We start from the raw sequence: 20,290 nt of genomic DNA on the forward strand, positions 1-20,290 counted from the left end.
ACAAGAGCTGCAAATAAACCCTAACCGAATACTACTAAGCTTCAAATACTATTCTTCTAGAATACTACTAGTCTTCTTTTAGAAATCAATTAAAGTGTTTATCGTGTATTTGAAGGGTAGTTGAGTAGAGCTAGTATTCCCTCATTTGCATTTTTCGGCTTGTGGGCATACTATATAGTCTTCATGCATACTAAATAAATACTATATTTTAACAGTAAATGAATGGTAAATGAATACCGCTGTTACCACTGGAATCACACTAAGTGAAGATCTTCCATTTTGGTGAGGGTTATCAGATAAGAAAGACATGTCACATACAAGTTCTTATAAGCAAATTAAACACAAAAATAGCTCCCTGAATAAACAAAACCAAAAGACAAGCGGATAAATGAACAAATAACGAGCGGAGTTTGGAGCATGAAACTTTCACATAACAAACAAACACGGTGCTACAAAGCCATTTGTGGTGGTTAATGATTAAGAAGGAAAAAGCAGAAAAAGAAATCCTGCACACATGAACACGGAACAAAAGGAGCAGAACCCTCACCAAAATGGAAGATCTTCACTTAGTGTGATTCCAGTGGTTACAGCGGTATTCATTTACCATTCATTTACTATTAAAATATAGTATTTATTTAGTATGCATGAAGACTATGTAGTATGCCCACAAGCCGAAATATGCAAATGAGGGAATACTAGTTCTACTCAACTACCCTTCAAATACACAATAAACACTTCAATTGATTGCTAAAAGAAGACTAGTAGTATTCTAGAAGAATAGTATTTGAAGCTTAGTAGTATTCTAGAAGAATAGTATTTGAAGCTTAGTAGTATTCTAGAAGAATAGTATTTGAAGCTTAGTAGTATTCTAGAAGAATAGTATTTGAAGCTTAGTAGTATTCGGTTAGTGTTTATTTGCAGCTCTTGTGCTATTTCAAGAGCAAAATGAAGGCTAGTCTCATTGATTGTGACCACTGTTTGAAGACTAGTGGTATTCTTTGTGAGCAATATCTGAAGATTAATGGCAATGACTGTCAAGGGTTAAGTAAGACTATAGCAGAATTCAAATAGAAATGTTAATTGAACACAAGTCGCATTAATTCTGATTAATTTATAGCAATTTTATTCATTTGGTTGCTTGCACAAGGCTTCTTTCAATGATGGTTTTTAGACTAAATTTTATGAATTAAATATCTTGGGAGTCAATGATTCTAATACGCCTGTTACAAACTCATTAGTCATGCATTTAGTAAGCATTTTATAATTGTGGTATGTGAGAAGACCGGAGCAAGAGATCGTAGGAGAAGCACAAAGCAAAGGAGCCAACCCAGACATACACAGGATTGTACCAGGAGACCCCTCCTCCTGCAAGGAAAGAACCAGTTGAATTGTCGAGAACATGACTGAATTCCCACTTGGTCCATGACAAGACAGAATCACCACCGTTTGTTTTCAGGTTACCCAAAATGAGCAATTGTGCAAAATTTAATTAGATGTCAGATAAAAAAAGTAATTGTTCTAATTCCTCCTGTGTTGATTGTCCACCAGACTCCATTAATGTTAGAACTTATAAAACCAATTCACTAAACACGTTTGTACAAGGCGTTTATGGCATTGACTTGTAAATTCTTTTAAAGGAAATGCAGTTGGACACAAAAATGTGTGATATGACATTTCAATGATATTTGCCTATGGAAGAGCTATTGGCTTTGCCAATGTGTTTTAGCCATGTTGTGCACTAGCTAGTGGTGTGGAGTGTTGCAGTGTGGAATTGCGAATATTGGAATAGAGTGTTGAAAAATGGAGTGGCAGATAGTGTCATGTATTGGAGTGACAGAGTGGAGTTGCGTAGAGTGGCGTGCAGTGGAGTGGCATAGAGCAGAGTTACTAATCTGTTGCAGCATAGTGGAAGTCCTTTTGTGAAGGTTGATGGGTCATCTTTCTGTAGCCTATTGCTGTATTTGAGTTTTAAAGTAGTGCTTATGGAGTAAAACCTTTGCTAAGCCAGTGTCAACAACAATAAAAATGCCAAAATAATAAATGCAAAAATAGGTCACAAAATGTGCTGCATTCGCCTACAAAATTTGCCTTTTCTTACCACATAATTTAGTCAACTATGCCCCATAATTTGGTCTTCTTCAGCTGCATAATTCCAGTGGCCCCTACATAGATTGACAATTTCCTGAGATAATGTAAATACAGTTGCATGTTGATTCTCAAATATTTACCAGCAGCAGCGAATAAGAAGAAAAATGTTTAGTGGTGAGTAGTGTTACTAGGATGTGTTGTGAGTGGGTGATGGTATAGTGAGCAAGAAGCACAATGGCTTTGAGTAGGATCTGGCAAAACTGAGAGGGATATTGAGGGGTTTTGTTAATGACTGAAGATTAGTACTTCAACGAGCCTACAATGCAGTAGGCGTTTCTTCTTATTTTGTTTTTTAAGGGTCTGCATTTGGTAAACAGAAACTTATTTCCGAGATAGGCAGATGAGGAAAGTGCCAGATAATTAGGTGTTTTGGGTTATGTGGTCAAAGTTGCTGCTACTCACTTGGTTTTAAAATATGAGTTTCACTTACCTTTTTAGCAACCATTCTTACCTTGAAATGTTCTTATTTTTCCGACCAGTAGCAGGGCAATCTGATGAATAGCTGTAATAATTGACGAGGAGATATAAGTGATTTACTAATGTACAAAAGTATTTTGTAAATAGGCACATAACATTGTGAATTCAACTTCTTAAGCATAAACTGAGACAGAATGTGTGGTTCAGTTTCACTAACCATACACCATATTATGGCATATTGAGTGGTGAATATCATAAATTTATTACACAGTCACCACAGTTTAGTTCTGGTTTGGCCAGAGAAGGCATTTTTTCCTTTAATAGCCTTGGTACCGTTTCATTAAAAACATTTTTTTTAAAAAACAAATCACTTTGGCTTCATCATGGAAAGTTATGCAAAATTATACCAAAATTGATCAGCAAAATGTTAGAACTTTATAGAGAAAACCTGCTTTTGGTTATTTGGTGTAAATCTGTTCAGCCACTGTTGAGAAATTAGCATCAAAATGGAGATCATGATGAGCTGGTCTCTTGTCTTCGTGGACTAATGCATCCACTGTAGGAGTCTATTCATGACCTCACAGCAACGAGTTCAAATCCCAATCCATTCAGCCTATTATCCTGAGGTTGATAAAATGAGTACCATTGAGTTGGGTAACAACAAACATCTATTAATGAGCAACAAGATTCCTTTTCGCTGAACGTGTGCATTACAAATGTACATGTTATGTTAGGGTAAACACCAGTTAAAACTTAAAAATAAATGAACCATTGGTGCCAAATAATCTGCGATTGGCCCATTCAAAGTGAAAGGGTGGAGCCTGATTGGCTGCCCACAAAATTGAGAATGTTGGGTCAGCCATCTCAATCCTCTAGTCCTGAAGGGGGAAAGACAACATGAAAGACCACATAGGGGTCAGGATAGGCATGCCTTGCCTTTGAGACACCCCACTTTAATTCCCAACAGGTAAAAACAGAAAAGAAGAAGATTGGGCCGCAGGTACCCCGGTATCAGTGCCTGGTACTAGGGTAGCCAGCACAGTAGCCACTGTGGTACCAATAAAACATTGAAATATAAAATACAAAACCTACGGCCAATCACCACTTTGCACATGTGAAAGACAGGCACCATCATATCATGGAAGCCAACAACAGGACAGGAATTCCTACCATTATACCCAACCCAGCATTTTACCAGAGGTAGCCAACATATCATGCGTGCTCACATATGGCCAAGAATGACCCTTTTTGTGACTTGGACAAAGTTTTCCAAAGGTTGGGTATCATGCAATGGTTGCCAAGGAAAAACCATTATGTGAGGGTCAGCATATCACCAGTGTTGGCAATGGGAGCAAGACTACTTCCTCAGGCACTCACAGAGCCTTAAACGTTTTTGTAGCTTACCTTTTACTGCTGTCAGGACGCCAAATGGTGCTCCAGGCTGCCTTCCTTTTCCCCTCATGTAGACAGCAGCAGTACCCTGATTAGTACTCCTGGGAGAAGTGGGCGCGAGTCCTTTGGGTAGACTGCAGGAGACAACTGGGAGAGAATGACACGGCCTGGGGGAGGGTTTGAAACAGGAGAGCATGAGAGCAGCAAGCAAGAGCGGGAGTGCATGGATAACTGGACACTGCAGTGGTGAGAGACCTTGTTATGTGAAAACTGTAGGTGTGCATGAAATCATGAGTGACTCCTCACCCGTGTAAACATTTACAATTTTTCTGATAGGAACATCAGGAAGAATGAAGTAAATGAGAATGCTAGCAACTGAGGGACAGTATGAGTTAGCATACACAAATCTTTTGTTGGTCCATCTATTTAAACTCAATTATATTTGGTGTTAGAATTTCCTATGTAGAAGCCTCTACTCCAGTGGTGGCGACTTTCAATAGAAAGTGGTAGGGCAGCAGATATTTAAAAAAAGAAAAAAGGACTTACCTGCCGCTGTCCAGCTTCTTCCACGAGCGCAGTCCAGCTCCTAGACTGCACACCCAATCTTGAAGCTGCTCTCATGGTATTACCCAGCATGACAGCATCACCAGGATTGGCCTGAGCGGACTGGTTTAAAATGCTCACTAAGGCATATGAGTCTGTGGCTTTTCTCTACCTGGAAATACAACACAGCTGGGTTAGAGAAATGTAAGTGTGCATGTTGGTTTGCCCGTCCTAGGTTGGCCGGCCAACACAACAAGTGAACTAACAGTGCCCACCACTCCTCCTCCCTGCTATTGTCCCTAGAGGATGGCCCTGCCATAGACTCAGGCCACTTGACCTAGACAAGGAAAAATAAAATGATAAATTGTTTTATTATATTATTTTTCATCTGCTGGCTTTTAGCGGGGGGGGGGCACTCCTTTGCCACTACGGAAGAGCCGTTGCTGCTCTATTCTCTACCCTCCCAACCCCACCACCTTCAAACCTTACCAGGAGAAAAGACAGAGGCGAAGATTAGGTAGTGTTTGAGAGATAGAGAAAGCTGGGAAGACTGGGAGCCTGGGTGTTCCCATCAGGTTTCTTTGGCCTTGAATATTTATGTAGTTGTGCCTCTATATATGATCTAACTTTAGGGTAAGAGCAAAATAAATCTGGTGGCATAGGATGTAAGTGGAGGAGGGATAGAAAGTGGGAGAGAGAAGAACTATGAAAACAGTGGTCTAGATGGATGTTTCTTTGGGCATGCAGAGCAGGTGGTTACGAGCAATTTAGTACTGTGAATATGAGTGACACTTTCCCGCGAGCAAAATCAAGCAATGAAGATAAGCGAAATCCCCTTTAAAAAGAATCCTCCTAAGTAGTCTGCTTCGTGTCATGAGCCATCCAAGCGCACTCTGTCAGTGACCCACTCGGTGCCACTGCACAGACAGGGCAGGCAGAGAAAGAGGGTAGTCATGAAAATATAGGTTTTAATAGGTGACTAAGACCAAACAGCTCATCCTATCATCGCAACTTTCCTGCATAAGTACCTCAAGCAAAACTTGATATTCAGCTATTAAGTGATGTGCCCAGAATCACAGGATGGGGATCCAATGCTAGGACTCGAACCCGTGGCCAAAGTTTTAAAGTCTGCAGGTGTGATTGCAAGGCCATACCAATGGCTAGGTATGGCGATACAAATCCCCACATTCAATCGCTACCACACATGCTTTTTATTAATAGATCATGTCATTCATCTGAGCCTGAAGCGCCGATGTTACCAGGAGATCTCAGACACACTGCCTCAATTGGAAGTCTCACATTCAATGCCCTGCAGCGTCCCAAAAGCCCACAAATTATGGGATCTAAAATAGCTGCCAAGGTTTCGGATTGCTTATGCGAGGCATTTTCTGATTCAGTGTGATTATGAGTGACATTACAATAAGCATTTCTCATGAGCAAAATTAAGCAATAAAGATGAGGGAAACATAGAAATTTCGGAAATTACAGCCATTTAAGCAACGAGAAACTCTAAGACCATCTTAAAACTTCTGCAAAGCACCAGAAATGGAAGAGCTTGACATCAGGGTTTTTAGTGGGATGAAAAAAGTGGGAGTCTCTAAAAGGGGCATGCATGTAATTAAGCGTATGTCTTAAACACAAACCAAATTTCTCCAATGGCAGCACCTTGCAGGAAGATTTACTAGTAAAACAATGTTATTGCCATCTTATATCACAGTCCACAACTGGGGAAGAAATGTGCATGGGACAATCACAACAAAATGCCCAGTCTTCAAAAAAAATGCTTACAAATTCCTGTAGTGTTTCAGTGATAAAAAAAAAGGTCCCCCCTTAACTTATTGCCTGAAACTCTTCCTATCAAAATGAGAGAATGAATGAAAATGTAAAGTTTACGGGGGCTTGAAAGACACTGCTATGTACCATTTGACTCAACTGGGACACTTCTGTATACCACTAGAAGGAGTTTAAAAAACGTGAAGAACTATCCATGGTAAAGTGTCGAAAATCAACACGTTGTTTATGTCTGCTTTCATTCTCTCGAAATAGTAATTTAAATAAACAATTGTCAAGCTTCGGACTGAGAGTGCAGCAGCCAACTCATACTAGAATGGGTAGATAGAATGGGTTTTGACACTCAGTCTAGCGACTGTTAAATGCTGGTGTATTGGGTGAGCCCTCTAGATCTTTTCAACTATCATTCCGATTTTTCTTCCGCCCACCATGGCCTACAACATGGGGTAATCCACATCACCCACTGGCATCCAAGCAGTGGCAATGGCATCATTTTAAGTGATCACACGTGTACATTAGCAGTGTGCTTCATTGCGAGGGCTTGTGGACAAATAAGTTATAATTGCCAATGTGTTGTGTGTATAGATTATGCCTTCAGATAACTAATTCATAACCAATATTACATATTCTGTGTGTCAAACTTCTTTTCCAATGATACTTTCAAACTAAAAATTATTTTTATATCCAAGCAAGCCTCATTATAGGAAGAACCCATGCTGCTCGATTAAAATCACAAAGATTTATTTATATGTTTTAATGCAAACATACTGTCACCGTGTTCAGACAATAGCATTTTTTTGCTGCATAGGTTTAAAAAAAAATTATATTTTATATATCCGCAGCACTGGATTGCTAAGGTAAAACATATTGGCTTTGCCTAACCGTCATCGGTACGGTAATCTTTCTCCTTTGGGCAAAAAGTGAAGGATTACTCATACTGCACCTGGTGACAGCTCTCGACATTCTGCCTGTGGGTTCTCTCGTGTGGAAGGCGCAACTCTCTACTCTGCGCTGCAAATGGTCTCAAAGGGGGCCTTTAGATCTCTTAAAATGAGCTGCCACCCTTATGTACACGAGCTGTACTGAACCGCTAGTTCCTAGCTTTCATCGCACCCACAGCTAGCATACTTCAGTAAGCAGAGCGGTCTGTTTCTGGTGCGGTTGGGAAGAGGTCTAGCCCCACACCTTGTAAGAAATTATGCATTCCGGAAAAGGTGTGCTGAGTGTCTGACAAACTTAACGTCTCTTATTTGGGTTTTACTTGACAGTATGTGTGGTCTGTGGGAAGCTTGTATGCGGGATTGAGGGCGGGGCTCCCTCTGGTTCCTAAAGGGAGTGGGGGCAGTGACAATTGCTAACCTTTAAGTGGAGGACTGCAGGGTGGGATCCTAACCTGGCCGCTCTATACGTAGGCAGTGCTAGTCAGTGGCGTAACGAAACTTGAGGGGGCCCCCCTGCAAAGCACATAGAGGGGGCCCCCCTCCCCCGGCGGCGCGGACCACCATCTACCACTTTGCCCTACCACCCAGAAACCTAGCATATTTTGATTTGAAACCTCCAACATTTAAATGAAATGCCTCTATATTGTCTTTCTCTAAGTTCTAATGAGAAAGTGGGAAACACTTTTAACATACAAGCTATGCCATTTGTAACAATACTGTCAAAAGCAGATTATTTAACTGAGGCAGCAATCAGAACAATGCCAAGAAGTGATCCTATTGTCTCAGGAACTGCCTCTGGCTGAAGAACAAAGAACAACTATGAAGGGTCTGAAATAGAATTGACAATACCTTGAAACTTTGAAAGACCAACCCACACCTGCAATTCCATAAAAACTCGACTGACAATGTACATGAGAAGTACACAAGCTATAACTCAGTATCCTGCGAAAGTCAAGAGAAATAGACTGGTGAATTATCTGCATGCCACACACTAGGGACTGTCAAGGGTTGTGCATGATAACGTGAACTGAAGAAGAAATTTCAATCATAATGTCTTTATTAGTAAGCACTGCAAAACAGGCAGGCAAACAAGGCTGAGGAAACTGTTTGGATGCTTCAGAACATTGATGCAGATGTTTATCTGTTTTAATTTATCATTTCTGTAGTGTAAACAATGCTAAATAAAAGATTTAAGGTACACGTATTACAGACAAGTGCAAGCAACACCATAAATAACACTGTCTGTAGGATAAAAACAAACCATATCAGCAAGTACCTAATGACAATCTATACTAACTTTAGTTGTAAAGCAAAATAAAAAGTGCAAATACTTTCAAAGTGCAAAATAAAGCAATCACCAGTCCAGCAATATACAAAAATCAAGCATGTTTTGTAAAACAATCCAACTTTCTTCTTGCATCAAGGTGAAAATACTTTCAAAGTGCATGGTAAAAACAAGTCCAGCAGCTTCCCTCACAAGGATTGACCTGAACCACCTGACTGGGCCACTTGCTTATATCCTTTCAAAACATAGGCAGTATGGTTTAAAAAGACCACGGGCATATTATCAAGGACGGCATTAAAATTATCACTGCTTTAACTGCAGGAAACTGCCACTAAAAGCGGCGATAATGGGCTTGATAATGTGCCTCAGAGAATTCCAATAGAAGCCCATGTTCTGGTGTGAACATGGGCTTCTATTGGAATTCTCTGCGGCATATTATCAATCCCATTATCGCTGCTTTAGCGGCAGTTTCCTGCCTCGGCGATCATTTTATCGCCGTCCTTGATAATATGCCCCAAGGGGCATATCAGCAACGGCTGGCGATAATTATCGCTAAGCACGCTTAGCACGAGGATAATTATCGCCGGCTATCGCTGGATTTTGTTGCGGAGATAGCGTGCTATCAGCAACTCTTATCTCCAAAGCGATAAAAATCCAAGCGATAGCTGCAAAATGTGCGATTATTGCTGGAAATCCAGCGATAATCGCACAGCGATAGGTGATTCCTTGTTCATAGAGGAGGGTGTGCTTATGCCCAAAATCCACCTACCATAGGTTTATATGGCTTAGTAAGAATAATAGCAGGCGTAAAGTAACCTGCGATAAGCGTGGTTAGCGCTACTTTTCTCGTCGCTAGGAAGGTTAGCGACGAGATTGTTGATAGGAGATAGGTCAGTTAGCGCCCTTTCCCATTTTTATTATACTCGGGTACGCCCACTTTGCATATCATCGGCGTTACTATGATAGTCATTAAGGAAACCGGCGAAGAGGCATAGGAACACGCGTTAGCGTATCCTTGCTGATGGTGCGATAAAATTATCGCCGATTTACGCCCGAAAAACGGACGCTAAAGCGGCGATAATTTTATCGCTTCGCCTTGATGATATGCCCCCAAATTCGTAAACACACAGTCGCTGTACACATTTGGTTTTCCAATTCACCCATCAAGCAGGTATTTCAGTACCTCCAGGCAAGGTGCACTTTCCCACACAGGGAAAACAATGTTGTTCAAAGAGAGAGGAGAAAACGAAAGTATCACTTCACTGGCAAACACTGTAAAGTGGCGCTAATGTGTTTAGGTGTAAATAAATCAATCTGACCACCTTGCAACCACTCTGTCTTGCTTTAATTACTTATTTATTTTTCACATTTGGAATGTTTTATTTCTCTCCACCCGGAGGCTGCTTGTGTCAGAAAAAGACAACGTTTCCAACAAAAATGTTTTTCTTTTTTGGATCCATTTCACAGGGGAGCAAATAAACGAAAGGAGGAAGGAGAGGGTAATACCCGTTTCTTAAAGTCTCGGTTTTCAATAACTGAGGAGCGAGACAGAAAGAGAGGGAAGACTAGGCCGTCACCGTGGCGTGCGTGCAACAGTTTAATTTATGGGGACTTGGGGATGCCGTGGGTGCAGGAGCACCTTTTTATTTTCGAAAACTGAGGCTTGCTTGCAGGCGCAGCCATCTCCCTCCGCTGGAGCGTGGGGGCCCCCGCACCGCAGGGGCTGCGGGGGCCTGTGTTACGCCCCTGGTGCTAGTGCATGGACTTCCGATGTCCTACCTCTGCCAAAGCTTCCCGCGAAATGTAGGCCCCAGGCGGCTCCATTGCCCTAAGCTCCAGGCAGCTCCATTGCCCCCGGCGGCTGGGAAGAGTGAGCCATGTCGTGAGGCATCCTGGGAATTACGTAACCACGCAATCGCCACGTTCCCGCACTTCGAACACCGACGTTGGGGAATAATAACAGACACAAAAGAAGGACGGATAAATAGTTCGCGAATCAGACTGACACCACTTGACAGCAAGGCAGCCTAGAAGCCGCAGGAAAGGTGTTAGACCCTGACTGGGAAGGGGGCATTCTCTCGGGGCGCTGTCACAAGATGCTGTTATGGACTAAGTACTAGGGACTTGAACTACAGGCAACTTGGGGTAATGATGACGTGATGCATGTTTAAATTTGGACTGTCTGTTTTTTAAGTTAATATGCGAATAAAGTGAAGCTGCGGTCGTTTTGCACCACCAAAAGCAGTGGACACTCGCTCATCTGGGATGGGTTATCTCTGTCGATTTAATACTTCTGAATAAAATCTTTTCACTTACCAGATAAAGGAAATGCAATCCCTTCTGCGCCCTTTACTAACACTAAAGTCGAAAAGACGTGAGCTCCATAGTTGTCACATTTCTCCGATGAGTCGAAGAACGTCAGGATGAATCGATTAACATTTTTCCTTCTCTAAAGGAAACAAAACAATACCCGGCTAACTATGCACCACATACAGTACTTCTTTGGACAGCTTTGTCATGCTCAGCGTTTTATATGTGAGAAAAACATTGATTGCACAAGAACAATATGTTTCCTAGAAGTGTGACTGAAATTGTTGTGCAGGATTTAATGACGAGCGTTTTTCTTTCAGGCGTGCACGGGCGTGTGCAAAGAAGCGAACTTGCCTACGGTCTCATGCTATTAACTCTCACATAATTAAAGGGACCGCGTTCAGATGCGGATACGTGTTGGCTGCTTTGGGATTCTCACTGAGCTATTTAAGTAGATAGGAACAATTAGTTACAAGCAACTGAAGTGGTGCCTGGAAATATTTTCGATGAACTTGTTTGACAACTTGTAAAAGATTAGATTATTTCCAATTGACAAAACTTGTTTCATGCTCAGAATATAATATTTTTACATACTATTTTATACTAATTGTTGCACGTTATACTCACTGTCAAAACAACTGTTTAGTTTGCCTAAGATTTTAAGCAGTCAGACTTCCTCTTTGATCTCCGGTCTTGTCTTCTTTTTGACTTCATTCTTTCTCTCTCTCTCTCTCACCCTCGGTCTCTTATGTCATACCCTTGAAGTGATGTTAGGAACACGCAGCAGCGGCCCGTGGAGGGAGTTCCGTGGGGCGGTAAGGCGGGGCGGGGGAGGGGCAGGGTGGGGGGTTCTAAAAACCGGAATATGGATAATTACAGGTAAGTAAACAATTAAATAAATAAAAAAAAATTCGTAGCGCGTGCTGCATCGCATTTTGCGAAGCAGCGCGCGCTACGAAATTCGTTTTATTTATTTAATTGTTTACTTACCTGCAATTATCCATATTCCGGTTTTTAGAACCCCCCACCCTGCCCCTCCCCCGCCCCGCCTTACCGCCCCACGGAACTCCCTCCACGGGCCGCGGCTGGGAACACGAACCCAAGGCTGCAGAAATAATAAAACAATACGTTGTCATTTAACATAGCTTTGAAGCTCCCATCTTATGATGATACAATTTACTCGGCTACCTTTTCAAAATAGATGCCTTAAATTCAATAAATATAAGGTTACTCCAGGAATCCTATATCATTCTTTAGTAATTGGTTATTTGTAAAACAATTTTTAACAGCTGTCGTTTTAGGCGTGAAGACACATGCATTGCTCATGATATGAATACTTATGCTTCAAAATGGCCACTGCCGCTTGTCCACGAAGACAGATAAGTTGATACTATTTTTGCCCCTTTTTTGTTTCTCTCAGGGAAAGTTCTTAGAAGACGGGTGTTGTGCAGATTGCGTTCCAATGAACTTCGGGGAGCATTTCAGATTGGTTTAGAAGCGTCTGATCTTGACATTGGCCCGAGAAATCTCTCATATTGGCCGATGTAATTAAGAGCGTGGCTTAAAACACTTATGCTAAAACTCTGTATTAGCATACTGTGCTGCCCCACTGGTATTTTGCTGCCTTATTTGTCCACGTGAGCTCTTTCGTGCACTGTGGGAGAAACACTTGGGTAGGAGAAAGCTGGCATCGTGAGCTCTCGTGTAACGTGTGCAACTGGGATAGAAAAGCTGGGGCTGATTTCTAACGCTTAGCTGTATCTGCTGGCTTGTTCTGTACGCCTCATCTGCACGGGGACCTATTTAGCCCCTAGCACGGACTGTCCCCGCGCTGCTTCTAATGGAAGACAACTGGGGCATTCGGCTCCTGTCAATGCCACTCATGGCCCATCAGGTAACCTCACGGCTGCTCAAGTGCAGGTGTATGATCCGTCTTTGCAGCGGGCGCCTGGAGGACAAGGGCTCGGATTTGAGCTAACATATATAAAAAGCAACTGTTTGAAAATAAACTGAATTTGGGATTTATTATCTGCATAGCACATAGGCCTTCTAGCATTGAAGTCTCTGCTAATGCGTGCACTGTAGGTTTAATTGCAGAGTTGAAAACACCCTAAACCCTAAAACACTATACCCCCAGCACGGCCCTCCCCCGACCCCCAGTCCAGTCCCCACACTCAAACAGTACCCTGCACGACCCCTCAGCACTACCCTAAAATACTACCCTACACTACACTAAACACACACCACAACACTACCCTAGAACACTACCCCCAGCACGACCCTCCCCCTACCCCCAGTCTGGTCCCCACACTCAAACACTACCCTGCACAACCCCCCACACTACCCTAAAACACTACCCTACACTACACAAACACCACAACACTAACCTAAACCCTAAAACACTACCCCCAGCATGACCTTCCCCCGACCCCCAGTCCGGTCACTTCACTCAAATGCTACACTGCACGACCCTCCAGCACTACCCAAAACCATACACTACACAAACACCACAACACTACCCTAATACACTACCCCCAGCACGACCCTCCCCCGACCCCCAGTCCGGTGCCCACACTCAAACACTACCCTGCACGACCCCCCAACACTACCCTGAACTCTAAAACACTACCCTACACTACACAAACACCACAACACTACCCTAAACCCTAAAACACTACCCCCAGCATGACCCTCCCCCGACCCCCAGTCCGGTCCCTTCACTCAAACACTACCCTGCACGAACCCCCAGCACTACCCTAAAATCATTCACTTCACAAACAACACTACCCTAAACCCCAAAACACTACACCCAGCATGACCCTCCCCCGAGTCTGGTCCCCACACTCAAACACTACCCTGCATGACCCTCCAGCACTACCCTAAAGCCTAAAACTCTACCCTACACTACACAAACACCACAACACTACCCTAAACCCTAAAACACTACCCCCAGCACAACCCCCAGTCCGGTCCCTACACTCAAACACTACCCTGCACGACCCCCCAGCACTACCCTAAAACCTAAAACACTACCCTACACTACACCAACACCACAACGCTACCCTAAACCCTAAAAGCTACCCCAGGACAACCCTCCCCAGACCTCCAGTCCGGTCACCACACTCAAACACTACCCTGCACGACCCCCGAGCACTACCCTAAACCCTAAAACACTACCCTACACTACACAAACACCACAATAGTATAATAAATAAGGCATACAAATAGTATAATAAATAAGGCAACGATCTACCATTCAGCATGCAGCTTGAATAGAATGTTAATAGTAGTCTGGGTAAAGTCCAGTAGTATTCAAATTGTTTGTATTCACTAAATGTTCTGCATTGTAAATGAAGACTATGCGATTACAAATAAGTATGTGCTTAGTATTCTGTTAGTATTCGAGAAGTACCACTCACATATCAGTAGTCTTCATGCACTAGCCTTCCCAAAAAGAACACTATTGAATACTAAAATTGGCATAAATTAGTCTTCGAATGCTATAAAAAGACAGGTTAACCACTAAATGTAGTATTCGACTTCGGTAAGGGAAAGCACGTCTGCCACACCGGCACACTCACCAAACAACCACCGTGCTTTTTATTAGTATTTGAGTGGCGTTACTTTGCTGTTTGTTTGTTGCATTTAGCTTTTTACAGCTAAAAAGCAGCATGAAAGCCACAACCTAAGCAAAGCTGGTCCCCTCTGTGCCAGCTCTTACGTCACCATTTTGTGACTCTTTAAAACTGGTTACAACAATTCTATTTCAAAGAGGTACGAGGTACATTCTGTAAAATGGCTCCTTTTAAATTGGTGCAGCAGACAGAATTTCGAGATAACAATAAAGAAAGTCTGCAGTCTAATAAAACGAGGCAACTCAAAGTTCAGAGGTCACCCAATGTGAGTCACTGCAAAAAACGGGGCGACGACCAGGAAACAATTTAAAAACAAGCATACGCAACCTGTACAATTAACACATTTAGTATCCTATTCCTCCATCTCTCAGCTAAAGAGCCCATCATAATTATATTCCTATGTTGCCAACACAACATAACCTAAGCATTTGTTCCCCTGGGTGTGGTCAGGAACCTCTTGGTACCCCGCAGTAAAGCCATCCTAGGGTGCCTGACCCGAGGGCATTGCGTACAATAATCAGGTATCAACACATGCCAGGCAACCCATAAATGATTCCCATACATTCTTAACAAAAAGAAATTTAACACATACTCTCTCAAACATCATTAAATATCAGCACACATAATTAATCAGTACTGTATATTTGTTCAATCATCAAATGTGATTGGACACCCATGCACATCAGTTATCAGTATTCATGTGTCCAATCACATACCCCACAGACAACAGTTCATAGTGTCTGACACTTGCTCAACCCAAAAAAACAACATTCAAACACCCAAGCATGCCAACAGACAATCTTGAAGGTCATCAGACACCCTTGCAGGCCATCAGAGAGCTGTGCATAACATCATGTACCACAAAAGGCACCTATGCAACATGCACCTTTCCAAATTCATAAACACATATGCGCCATGCGTATTTAGTAACCCTGGGCGTAATTTGCGAAGTAGCGCTACACGTAGGAACGCAAAGTGCACTTTGCACTATGCAAGCTATGCGTAGCTTCGCAAACTGTGTAGTGCACTGTGCAAGATGTTGTTTGCACTGATTGCACAGTGCTGGATGCTTGTCCGCACTGTGCAATCAGTGTAAACTGCATCTTGCACAGTGCAAGCGGTCGTTTTCTGCCGCTCAAGTATATTTCTATCCGCGCGGCAGCTTTCTCAACGTGGACTGGTAGTTTCTCACCGCGAGCGGCTGCGAGCATATGCGACCACTCGCAATGAGAAACCTGACCTCCCTACGTTGAGAAGCCCGCCGGGAGGTTTATTTTCCACACTTGATTTTGCTGATCGCGAACGAGGAAAAAGTCTCACCGGGATGTCATTTTGCTTGCTCACGGTCGCCAACTTGACGTAGAGGAGCGCGAGCAAGCAAAAAATTACCGCTGCACTTCGCTACACTACGCTTGTTTGCACTGTGCTACGTGCAATTCGCGTAGTGCGACATAGCGCAAACTTCCTAAACTACGTGAGCGTAGTGTAGTGCTTTGCCCAGGCTTACAGATGAAACACTGCACAAAAATCCAATATATGCAAAGTGAAACAGTGTCAGCTGGGAATTACCTGTAATGACACAAAGCGTTATTTTAGATAAGAGCACTTTTCATAGTGTATCACCTATGGTTACAGTCAAATGCTTGTGCTCTCAGACACATATTGAGGAGTCAGGCCCAAAACTGAATTTCTAGTGTCCCAAGCAGAAAACTGGCAAACTGCAGGAACTAATGGAGCACAGTTATGATGTACAACAGAACCATTCATTTTATCACTGTTCTTTCCAGATTCACACTCGTCTGCAGGACTGTTCGCAGGATGGATCACAGCTATAGGAAAGACCTGGGATTGATGGATGTCCCATGAATGATTAGACATTACATAGAGCTTTATATGGACTGAGATGGAGGACTGGCTATGTGCTGCAGGTTACCTTCCAGAGTCAGATGATGTTGATGAGTTAAAGCTTTGTTGCACTCTTCCAACTTTTTTACCTCCACACACAGACACACCACTGCCTTTCATTTGCCTTTAACATGCTCAACCTATTGGAAATATTCAGTACTGGCTCATCAAACCTTCTTTGTGACTGTCATCTTTCAAAACATCTTGGGAAAGTCATTTGACTTGATCAGCCTTTATCTTGCCACCTGTTTCTTCTCCAGGGGGCCGATTCACAGAACTAACTTAAGACAAAATCCTAAACGTACTACTTTTGGTATTCACAGAAGTTAGGATTTTGTCTTCAGTTTGTCTTAAGAGAAACTTAAGACAGACTTAAGACAGTCTTCAGACAGACTTAAGACAGACTTAAGACAAACTTAAGACAGACTTAAGACACACTAAAGACAGACTTAAGACAGACATAAGACAGACTTAAGACAAACTTAAGACAAAATCCTAACTTAAAATCCATTTCTTAATGCTCAAGTCATTTGAGAATTAAACCATCTGTGTCACGGCCCCATCAGTCTCAGTAACCCACATACATCCCATCAATTTCTCCCTGACATCCTGGGTTCTTCCATCTCCTCCAGGAAGCTGGGTTTTCCCTTCAACATCAGTCTCCTGTTATTATTCTTTACCTAACACCACAAGATCTGCAAGATTCCAACTATTCACCACCGAGAGATCACGTAAACAAGTTCCTTCTAGACAGCCAAAAGCGTTATCTCCGTGTGAGCCAAAGGGATATTAGAATGCTTCAAGCATGTGCTATTAGCTCTTTCTCAATGCACATCACTCCCTCAATACCATAATTAATTTTGTCATGCATATTATATAACCTACCTCATCGCTGTTGAACCCCCCAACTAGTTGGTTGTCAATGCACGGTATTTACCATGATTTTGGGTCCATCAGCTCCTTACATTCCATGATCCCAACCTTCATCTATGCTGCAGCAGCCTTTACTTTCTCACAGTTAAGGAAGGTTAAGATACCCCAGGCCATTACACCAACTGCATCGGGATGCTCTCCCCACTTAGACTCCTGCCACCACCTCCCTCTGAGAACTTAAGCATGATCTATCAGCCTACATGCTTTAAGAAGAGATCTGAGACTAACAATAGCCAGGAAACAAACTGCATGCTCCTACCACACTAAATTGATGATTGTAAATGTGTCTATATCAAAATGATCAGACAAATGTATATGCTCTGCAGCTGAATCTGTTTTTAGTATGGTATGTCTGTATATCATGTTACATCCACCACAAGTCTTTATATTTGCCTAAACCTTTAGACAACTCCTTTGGACATTATTGTAATAATGTAAGGCAACTCTGCTATAAGGGTTAGTTGCATCGCTTTTCAATAAAGCAGTTCCTTAAAGAAGTTCTAGATTCCTGGGAGGTCGCCACATCCTGGGGTCATGCAGGCTTCTTACTTCAGTTAAAATGCCTGATGTTCATTGTCACTGGCAATTTCATATGACAGCCTCTCTGGAGAAAGGAGGGTGTAATTTGATCCTGCTGCCATACCTTAACACTTTATGAATATTGGTGCAACTGTACCGAAGACCTGAAGAGAGCTGCTGATAATATGCCTCTAAGCGTTTGTACACGCAGTGGCCTAGAGAGGTGCCCATGAAAGGACAGACCTGCTAGGATGGGGATTTTTCTTCAGGCACCAGCTGGGAAATAGGTTGCTACCAATTTCTTACTGCATTTTGTACCATGCACGCTCCACACCCAGCCAAATGAGCCGTGACTTGGTAATAAAACCTGGTAGAAAATAAAAACCAGCATGGCTTTTAACTCGGCCACAGTAACAGCCCTACTTTGAATGTCTAATGCTATGGACCAGGTAACCAGTTGGTGCAAGCAAAGGCGATACACTTACACTCAAGAAGGAAAGACAAACAGTACAATAAATACCTGGTAGTAAAGGATGCAGGGTGTGTGTGGGACCCAAACAAAAGCCATGATCTTCCAAGGTCACTGCTGCACTGTCTCTGGGGCTTACATCACTGTATGGAGGACTTCAGTAACCAATAGAACATAAGGCTGAAGAGTCTATACATCCCTGCCCCCAACCGGTGCTCGGGGCTCGTGCTGCTTGCTGCCTTTGAATGCAAGCTGCCAATTTGCCCAGTTGAGGCAAGTAATGAAAATAACTACTCAACTGAAATCAGAGTAACAAATACAAGTGTTAATTATTGCCCTTCAGTCCCAGTCTGTCTGTGAAATTTTGAAGATGCTTTTATATGGTTGTTGCTCTCGTGAAATCAGGCTTGTAGTTCTAAAATGGATATGCAATCAGTTTTTACTAAGAATTCAATGAACGAATAACAATGCACAGATTATGGACTGAGCGAGGTAACCCAGCACACACACGTCTTCAGAAGGGAAGGAATTTATCAGTTGTTTCTAAGCTCATCATGGATCCTGATTTCAAAATAAAGCACACCTTAGTCCTGATTCCAGGACCTCGGCTCTCAAAATGGATTGCTACAGTCCTGGCTAGGAGACATGTGCTGCACTGTTTCTGGGTCTTCCATAAGCACGGAGCGGATCTCACTAATCAATAGTTGCGGAGCAGTCAATGTATCCTCTGCAGCCAATAGTCAAGTCATAGGCCCAACGCACATAACTGGGCACACACAGGAACTCATATTCATGAACTCTCCTAACCTACAAGTAGATATCTCCCTGCTCCCAATCCCAGCAAAGGTGATCGAGAAAATCGTCAAAATGCAACTGACCCGATACCTCAAAGACAACAGCATCCTGGACCCGTCCCAGTCCGGATTCCGGAGAAACGACAGCACTGAGACAGCCCTCATCACCGCCACAGACGACATAAGGGCCCAACTGGACAACGGCGAAATATCGACCCTCATTCTCCTGGACCTGTCAGCCGCCTTTGACACGGTCTGCCACCGCACACTAAAATCACACCTCCAGGAAGCCGGAATCCAAAGGGAGGCACTGGAATGGACCACATCTTTCCTCTCTGGCAGAACGCAGAGCGTCCGCCTCCCCCACTTCTGCTCCAAAGCCACTATTATCATCTGCGGCGTACCCCAAGGATCCTCCCTCAGCCCGACGCTGTTTAACATCTACATGGCCCCCCTCGCCCACGTCGCCCGCCAGTACGACCTCAGCATCATCTCCTATGCCGACAACACCCAGCTGATCCTCTCCCTCACCAAGGACCCACACTCCGCCAAAACCAACCTTCACGAGGGAATGAAGGCCGTCACAGAATGGATGAGGAACAGCCGACTGAAGTTGAACTCGGACAAGACAGAGGTCATCATCCTCGGATCCACCCCCTCAGCTTGGGACGACTCCTGGTGGCCGACCACACTCGGTACAGTACCGACACCCATGGACCACTCACGCAACCTGGGTATCATCCTTGACTCCTCCCTCTCCATGTCAAAGCAGGTTAACGCCGTCTCCTCCTCCTGCTACAACACCCTCCGCATGCTCCGCAGGATCTACAAGTGAATCCCCACAGAAACAAGAAGAACGGTGACCCAGGCCCTCATCAGCAGCAGGCTGGACTACAGCAACACACTCTACACAGGTATCCCGACCAAACACCTGTGACGACAGCAACGTATCCAAAACGCCTCCTCCCGACTGATCCTCAACGTCCCTCGCCGCAGCCACATCACCCCCCACCTGAGAGACCTACACTGGCTCCCCATCAGAAAGAGGATCCCCTTCAAGCTACTCACCCATGCCCACAATGCCCTCCACAACACCGGACCAGTATACCTCAATGACCGACTCAGCTTCTACACCCCCACCCGCCAGCTCCGCTCAGCCAGACTCGCCCTCGCCGCTGTCCCCCGCATCCAACGAATGACCACCGGCG

The 20,290-nt window shown here is 43.5% G+C and overlaps 1 long non-coding RNA gene across 2 annotated transcripts; it reads right to left on the reverse strand.

The window, feature by feature from the left end:
* Positions 1-568: 568 nt before the first annotated feature.
* On the reverse strand, positions 569-10,441 carry LOC146829797 (uncharacterized). 2 transcript variants are annotated; one of them, XR_014962299.1, is made up of 3 exons: positions 10,297-10,441; positions 3,970-4,672; positions 569-2,650 (listed from the first exon to the last, which is right to left on the reverse strand). It is a non-coding gene; the product is annotated as an uncharacterized LOC146829797 (long non-coding RNA). The 2 variants fall into 2 exon arrangements; XR_014962298.1 differs by having other exon boundaries at positions 569-3,186.
* Between the last annotated feature and the right edge of the window lie 9,849 nt (positions 10,442-20,290).

The sequence above is a fragment of the Triturus cristatus genome, chromosome 5_2 (assembly GCF_964204655.1).
Source record: "Triturus cristatus chromosome 5_2, aTriCri1.1, whole genome shotgun sequence".
Taxonomy (NCBI): domain Eukaryota; kingdom Metazoa; phylum Chordata; class Amphibia; order Caudata; family Salamandridae; genus Triturus; species Triturus cristatus.